The 8,321-nt window shown below is 34.7% G+C and overlaps 1 protein-coding gene across 2 annotated transcripts in view; it reads right to left on the reverse strand.

Annotated features, from left to right (window-relative positions):
* Positions 1-1,917, reverse strand: part of khnyn (KH and NYN domain containing) — a 33,882-nt gene extending 31,965 nt beyond the window's left edge. For both annotated transcript variants that reach the window (XM_030162633.1, XM_030162632.1), the window contains exon 1: positions 1,642-1,917. The gene's annotated coding sequence lies outside the window, so the exon portion shown is untranslated. The remainder of the gene's footprint in view (positions 1-1,641) is intronic.
* Between the last annotated feature and the right edge of the window lie 6,404 nt (positions 1,918-8,321).

Below are 8,321 nucleotides of genomic sequence, written 5' to 3' on the forward strand. Positions count from 1 at the left end.
TCAGACAAAAACATCAATTTCTGACTCGTATGTCAAGTCAAGGCAATACACAATGCAATAAATCTGGAATCGACTCAAACTAAAAATCCTAAACAGTAAAACATCTAAGTAATGCTTACTTTTGAGTCAGTATTTCCAGTTGAGAAGAAAAATACCAACCATCTGCCACTACTGGAGTTCATTTCTATTGATACTGATAAAATAAAACATCCTACTGGTACCAATTAATCATCTTTCTTTACTATGGATGCACTGATTGCAAATTCTTGGCAGATACTGATATTTAAAATGACGTACAATGTCCAAAAGCCGATGTACCCCTTTTGGTTTATTTTGTTTTTGTTATCTATCTATTATTTAACAGAATACTTCCTTATAAATATAAAAATTGTTAATATTTTAGTCTTTCAGGCCTTTATCACATTACATTACATTGAAGGAACACCGATTCAAACATACTAAGAAACAGACAAGAAAAAAACTTTGGATGTAACATGACAGTTATATACACTGTTGCCCATAACATTGGAATTATTTCATTTTTAGACACATTCCTCTTTTTATTCCTATTTATATACATCAGTCACCTTTGACCAGGTCTAATGATTCCATACAGAGTCCCAGTTACACTTTATCTATAAAGAATAACTCACATTATCACAATCACTTCCTGAGAAGAGGTACAAATGTTTTATTAAAACTTTATGGGCAACAGTGTATCTACCACTGTTTTTGCTGATACTGCCTCTGGCTGATATCAACAAATACCAGCCATTACTGATGCAACGCTGACATATGGTTGCACCTCTACTCTCTACTACAACATGCATTTATAAATGAATTATCAATAACATCTTCCTCCTTTTAATGGAAAATCATTTACTGTAACTTCCATTTCTCATCAGTTGCCGAGTATCTATTTGTCAATCCAGATTAATAGAAAATACCGTGGATGCTTTTTCAGAAATAAATATTAAGCTGTTATTTGGTATACACATGAAGGAAACACTGAGACTTTTTTTTAAAATTAGGTAAAAATACTAATATCAGACTGATACTGATACTCAAAAGTAAGGTATTATGATCAAAATGTACTTAAAGTAAGAATAGTTATAGTTGCTACTGTACAGTAAAAGTATCCCTGTGAATGTTTTGCAATTATTTATTCATATTACTGCAACTGCAAGCCCTCACCTGAATATTTCCTTTCATATCTAGTATATCTGTTTGTTTCTATGTACAGTACACACCTCTTCTCTTATTCTACTGCCATTTTTACATTTAGGTTAAACAATATGAATCTGTGTGCATGTTTTGCACATCTGCCACTTTGCACCTAATAATGGCTCTCCTCTGAAACATGACTGCAATAATATGTACATATATTATACAAACTTGACATTCTACAATCCTCACAAATACGGTTACATTTGTGGTGTTAATTAGGAAAACAACGGTCAAAATAAGGCCTATATACTCCAATTTGTCTGACTAAAGTAAAAGATGTATTTCTGGTAAGTAAGGATATGGAGGTATTACAAAAAACACAGTTCAGTCGCTCATCAGGACAAAACAACATCCAGATTACGGTTTAAAAACGAATAGAACTACAAATATCATCTTTCATTGTCGTTTTCTTACATGAGGTCGATCGGTGTGCGTCTTCAAAGTTTCGTTTCCAGGAGTCTGCTCCAGAGGACGCTTCACTCTTCCGCAATCATAAAAAAAAACAACAACAACGCGCAGCCTTATCGGGTCCAAAGTTCAAGTCATGGCGTAATGCGCACAAAATGTGCCCAAATCACGCATGAATTTTCTGCTGCTGCTACGAATCAACAAGGGGGATGGGGCCACACACGGACATAATATCCCCACTGTGGAAAGCCCAAAGACAAAACCGAAACTAAAGGAAAAAAACACGCAGCAGGGCGGGTACGGCTGGTCTGCTTTTGCACGGCGGTCGTAAAGACGCTGCGTAAAAAGTCTGGGAAATCACGCACCAGGACTCACTCCTCATGCATCTGTGGACAGAATAAATATATATATTTTTTATGTCAGACAAAGAAAGAAGATTTTACTCGAACGTACTATTAAATAATGAATCGATCAAAAACCTAAAATAACTAATAATTACCCCAGTCAATGTTATATAACAGTGTAAATACCCTTTTAATCTCCATATGTGTTTAAAACGTATTATAGGTGTTTTCAGAGTCACGCAGGACAAAAGGGGAATTCCACTGACGTCAGATGCGTGGGTTTTTCTTTTTTTTCACGCTACTTGTGAGATGACGCACAGACGGACACACAGACCTACAGACAGACTGACTGGGGCTGTTTGTAACTCATTTCCAACCTCAGACATTAAGACATTAACTTTTGTCTGTTGTTAAAGTGGTTTCCCCATCCAAACAGAAGGATTAAAGAGAAATCTGTCTGCACGAGTCAGGAAGAGAAATACCACTGTGTACTGGAGCTGCTTCCTATTTGATCACATCCCGTAACCAAGGGGATGTGGGATTGCATGAAAAAGCATATCACCTTGGATACAGAGATGTCAAACCTATAAATATACTGCTATGGAAACACAAGTACTACTGTCTACAGCTTTTTTTTTTTTTTTTTTTTTTTTTTTTATGTAGCATGAGGATTAGATTACTTAAAAAGACCTAACACTATAGTCATTACTGTCACTCAGAGCCATTACTTGTCACTTTCAGGGCCCTAAGCAAGAAGGGAAATATTGGGGCCCTAGTGGTGACTAAATTCTCACTGAATACATATGACACAACCTCTGGATTTTTCACCATTTTTCACATCTATCTATCTATCTATCTATCTATCTATCTATCTATCTATCTATCTATCTATCTATCTATCTATCTATCTATCTATCTATCTATCTATCTATCTATCTATCTATCTATCTATCTATCTATCTATCTATCTATCTATCTGTATGTATGTGCTTTTATTGTGTTTAACGTTATATTGATTGTACCATTCAATTTCACATGCTTCACATGCATGACAGATGATAAAATATTTTAGTTTCTTATTAGATTAGATTAGATTAGATTACTTAAACAGATTTAACACTATAGTCATTACTGTCACTCAGAGCCACTGCTTGTCACTTTTGGGGCCCAAAGCAAGAAGGGATTATTGGGGCCCTTGTGGTGACTAAATTCTCACTGAATACATATGACACAACCTCTGGATTTTTCACCATTTTTCACATCTATCTATCTATCTATCTATCTATCTATCTATCTATCTATCTATCTATCTATCTATCTATCTATCTATCTATCTATCTATCTATCTATCTATCTATCTATCTATCTATCTATCTATCTATCTATCTATCTATCTATCTATCTATCTATCTATCTATCTATCTATCTGTATGTATGTGCTTTTATTGTGTTTAACGTTATATTGATTGTACCATTCAATTTCACATGCTTCACATGCATGACAGATGATAAAATATTTTAGTTTCTTATTAGATTAGATTAGATTAGATTAGATTAGATTACTTAAACAGATTTAACACTATAGTCATTACTGTCACTCAGAGCCACTGCTTGTCACTTTTGGGGCCCAAAGCAAGAAGGGATTATTGGGGCCCTTGTGGTGACTAAATTCTCACTGAATACACATGACACATGACTCTGGATTTTTCACCATTTTTCATGTTATCATCTAATTGTCTCTTGTGAATCTCCTTGGGGGCATTTCTGAATTTCGAGGAAAATCAAAGTACGTTATTTGAACTGGTCCTTTTTTCTCCAGTTGACACTGAGTGCTGTCATCATTCAGGTTTGGTCACAGTGTAGGATCATCACAGACAACTGGAGTACCTTCCTTTGTTGATAATTTTGGTGCAGGTGCGATAGAGGTGGTGGGAATAACTGGAGTACTCTTGGGTTACCTCAAAAGACTCCCCATGATCTACTAAGCAAAAACTGTTGCTGCTTTATGCTTAGTGTAACCCTTTACAGCCTAATGAACCAAAACAAAAAAAACGGAAAAATAAACAGAGCTACTTCAAAAATATGCCCGACCCTAAACCAGTGTTTTTCAGCCTTGGGGTCAGGACCCCACGTGGGGTCGCCTTGGAATTCAAATGGGGTCGCCTGAAATTTCTAGTAATTGATTAAAAAAAACAAACAAACTTACTAATAAAAAATCTATGGTGAGTTGAGAGAGACAGTCCCAATACATAAAAGACATGACAAACTCTGAAGCTGAAACTGAAGCTCTGTGGTACTGTTTATCTTTCAAATGTTCATTGTGGTCGGTTTCAGATGCTGCAGCTCTTTCATAATTCATAGTATGAGTTCTTGTTTGTTCAGTATTAATTGCCAGCCTTGTAAATACAAACTGGACTGACCGTACATATCCTGACCAAGGAAAATCAAATTCTCACTTTGTGCAGTAATCTACACCTGGCTTTTCTGCTTCTGTCCATTATAATATACATTATATAGACTAAATGTCATCTAAAATTTACATTTATTTGCAACATAGTATAGCAAACTATTATATGATCAAAAATAAATTGATTTTAGCCAAAAAAAAAAAAAAAAAAGGCTTCGTTTTGAATGTTTGCCAGAAATTTGTGATGTTAAAATTGGGTCATGGGCCAAAAAAGGTTGGGAACCACTAGCTTAGTGTAACTCTATATGGCCTAATGAACCAAACCAAAAAAAAAGGAAACATAAACAAACAGGGCTACCTCAAAAATATGCCTGACCCTAAACCCTGCATGGCTGATATGCAAATCATGTAAAACTCTTTATTTATGTAGATAAAGCCCTATGTCTGACTATTAAATTATCTGAGATATTGGAATATGCTGACTACAATAGAACTCAGGAAAAGGAAAAGAAATGAAACATCGTTATATAGATAGGCAAATATTTTAAATATGTTTGTAGTTATTTAGAACATTTTAATTTATTGAAGATTATAATGTAAATTGCGTCTCTCATCACATATTTAAGGGCCCCCATTTATAAGCTGAGGACTGCTTCTGGGGTGTCCTATTACAAATGTATCTTGTAAATGAATTGTCAATTTTAACTGTTTGTAATAATGTTGTAATAAAATTGATTGATTGATAGATTCGTTGAATAAGACCATAATGATCAGCCTAATCCTACTACAATGCACGTTCTGTGTCCGATCGATGTGTGATCGATGTTGCAGCACAGGAGGGCATTTGTACAGATTTTCCTCAGCCTTCACAGGCCCGATCGCCGCCAAACTCACCAAATTCATAGAAACATTACCTGACTATCTACTAGGCACAATTTTATGTTCAAATGCTGTGGGGAATGCTGGGTGATTTGAACAGGGCCCCAGCTCACCTCAGACCGGGTCCCAGCTCACCTCAGACCGGGTCCCAGCTCACCACAGACCTTCGCAGGCCCGATCGGCACCAAACTCGCCAAATGAATAGAAACATTACCTGACGATCTACTAGGCACAATTTTATGTCTGTATTCAAATGTTGTGAGGTATGCTGGGCGATTTTAGCCTCTCATGCTATCGTATAATGGCACCACGGGTACAATCCCACTAGTAATTACAGTTTTAAGTCCAAATTAGACATTATATTAGACTAGATCAATACTTTATTGATCCCAAACTGGGAAATTCCTTTAATGCAGCAGCATTAAGTACAGTAAGAAACAGAAGAATAATAGAAGCACACAATAAAGAATAAAAATACACCCAATAAAATAAAAATCATCAATAACTAACGCACATACCTTCGTCTCTGGAGGTTGTGACATCGTTGTGAGAAGACACAGCCAGGTATTTAAGCAAAGCTCCCAATGAAAAAAAGGTAACACTCATAAATCAAAACTACGGGGCAGTGCTTGACTATCAGGATTATTAAATAGTTTTTTGTTAAAAGAAACTCAGGGCCCTCGGCAATTGCTTAGTTTGCCTACTGTGTTGTGGCAGCTCTGCTGTCACTTGTACATGTACATTCTACATATTTGGACTCACTTTTTGTGTGTGTGCGCTGTTTTTTTACTTGACTGTTTTTTTTTTATACTTACAAAGTCTTTTTACTTACTGACTGTTTTATTCTTAGATTTTTATTCTTGGCTGTATAATTGATGTGTGTATTGTACTTGAGCACCTTATAGAATGTAAAACCAAATTTTGTTGCACTGTACAATTGTATTTTGCAATGACAATAAAGATTATTGTATTCGATTCAATTACTACTCCTATTTCTACTATTCATACTAATACTGCTACCATTAATACTAATAATGATAACTACAATAATAATATTTAACGTAATAGTAATAACTACGATTATACTATTATAATTGTCATTACATGTAGAAATAACAGCTTTGTTTGAGTGCTAAACAGTGACAAAGGTTTCCCAATTTTCTCTTTTCATAATAATAAAAGAAGAAATCCTGAAATTGTGCCAAATTCCACACAAAACTGTTGACCTCATCTACCTCCTCGGCTGGTTTGAGGCTCTCTGGATTGTTAATAGATATTATTTTGTTGGGGTCTTTTGCTTTTTATTTATTTATTTATTTTTTTTACAAGATGCAGAAAATATGGAGAAAGGAATACCAACTGGGAATCAAATCCACAAAAATTAAGCATTTGTTATCCCATCATAACTTAATAATTAAATACAGATAAAATAACTAATATTCAATGATTTTTCAAGAACCCCATCAGTCACCGTTTCAAGACTCAAACTTGCAATGTCATTTTATAAACTTAATATCCTACTTTTTGTCATACATGGTTTCATTTGAATTAATTTGGCAAAAATGGTCAAAATAAGGCCTGTGTACGACAAAACTGTTCACTCAATCTCCCTCCTCAGCTGAATCGAGACTCTCTGGATAGTTAATGATTATTAATTTGGTGGGGGCATTATGTAATCTTAATAGAGGCAGGAAATAGAACTGGCAAAACAAGGAATTTGTTAAAGTTAAGTACTGAAAAAAAATTGCTAATATTATGTGATTTTTCAGTCCTGTCACTCACAATTCTACGAAATAAACCTAAAGTCAAAGAATCAGAGTTGTCATTGTTTTTACAATGACAAAAACCTAATGCAACGTCGTCAGTACCTCAGGCATGCTTTGTTAATCAGTATCTGCAGACACAGTGAACTGGATGGTTAATGTTATACTGGCAACATTAACACCGCAAACTGGGCATTAACTTCACAGTTTGGTGCAGAGGAATAATTGAAAAGGTGTGTAAATCACATTGAAACCACCCACATAAAGAAATATTTAAAGAAATATTATCTACAAGTCACATTTTGTGCAGTTGCTTTTCCTCATTGTTTGTAAGAGACTTTCTCCATGAAGCCAAAGTGTGCAGAGGTTTTTTTTTCCACAATGGAAACATAATTAACCCATAAAGACCTACCGGTGACCAAAAGCACCCACTCATTTATAATGTTTAATAACTGTTGTTTTAATAATCCTATCAATACATGTAAGTAATTGCTGTAAAATGCAGTTTGTAATCTTGTCATGATCATCAGATATAACCCATTTGGACGTTCAGAGGCTCCGTAATGAACATGGAAACCCCGTCATCTTCTACAACATTGATTCAACAGTAAAACCAATAGAGTTGGACAAATGACAATGGATGGAGACACTTGGTTTATGTTCAGTTATTGATATATTTTACTAAAAATTCACTTTTTTAAAAAAAATTTCTATGTTTCTGATTTAAGAATCCTCAACTTTAATCTGAGATTTAATGAACATCTACATAATCAGTAAATTAAATGCAGAGAAAATTGCTGATTTACACTGAAAAATGCAAAATACAGTGGGTAATATTATTTTAAAAATGGTGATAAATCACTTAAGAAAAAATAAATAGAGAGAAATATTTATTTGGGAACTGACATAAAAGTAGCACTGGATCTTTTTGGGTTAATGATAAAGAAAAAGCCTGTGATTTGGAGAAAAGACAATGTAGATGGTATCCTTAATCTGACTGAAGTCACTTAAATTACTGTTCTCTTGTACATAACTGTGTTTAACCAAATAAAGAGATATAAAGTCTTAGTTAAAAGGGAAAAATAGACTCAAAGAGCAAAGAGGCCCTGACCTATATCAAAACCTTCCCCTCCCCTACTAGTAAATCTCATCACTTCCTCACCCAAAAACTCTTATCACTAAAAGCTATTTTAATAAACATTCATCTGCGCAATCAACCATTAAAGTTGACACTGAGTGAATGGGTGAAATACAAAGTGGTCCTTTTGTGAGTTGCCTGCTTTGTTGTCGAGA

Source organism: Sphaeramia orbicularis, chromosome 18, assembly GCF_902148855.1.
Source record: "Sphaeramia orbicularis chromosome 18, fSphaOr1.1, whole genome shotgun sequence".
NCBI classification, from domain to species: domain Eukaryota; kingdom Metazoa; phylum Chordata; class Actinopteri; order Kurtiformes; family Apogonidae; genus Sphaeramia; species Sphaeramia orbicularis.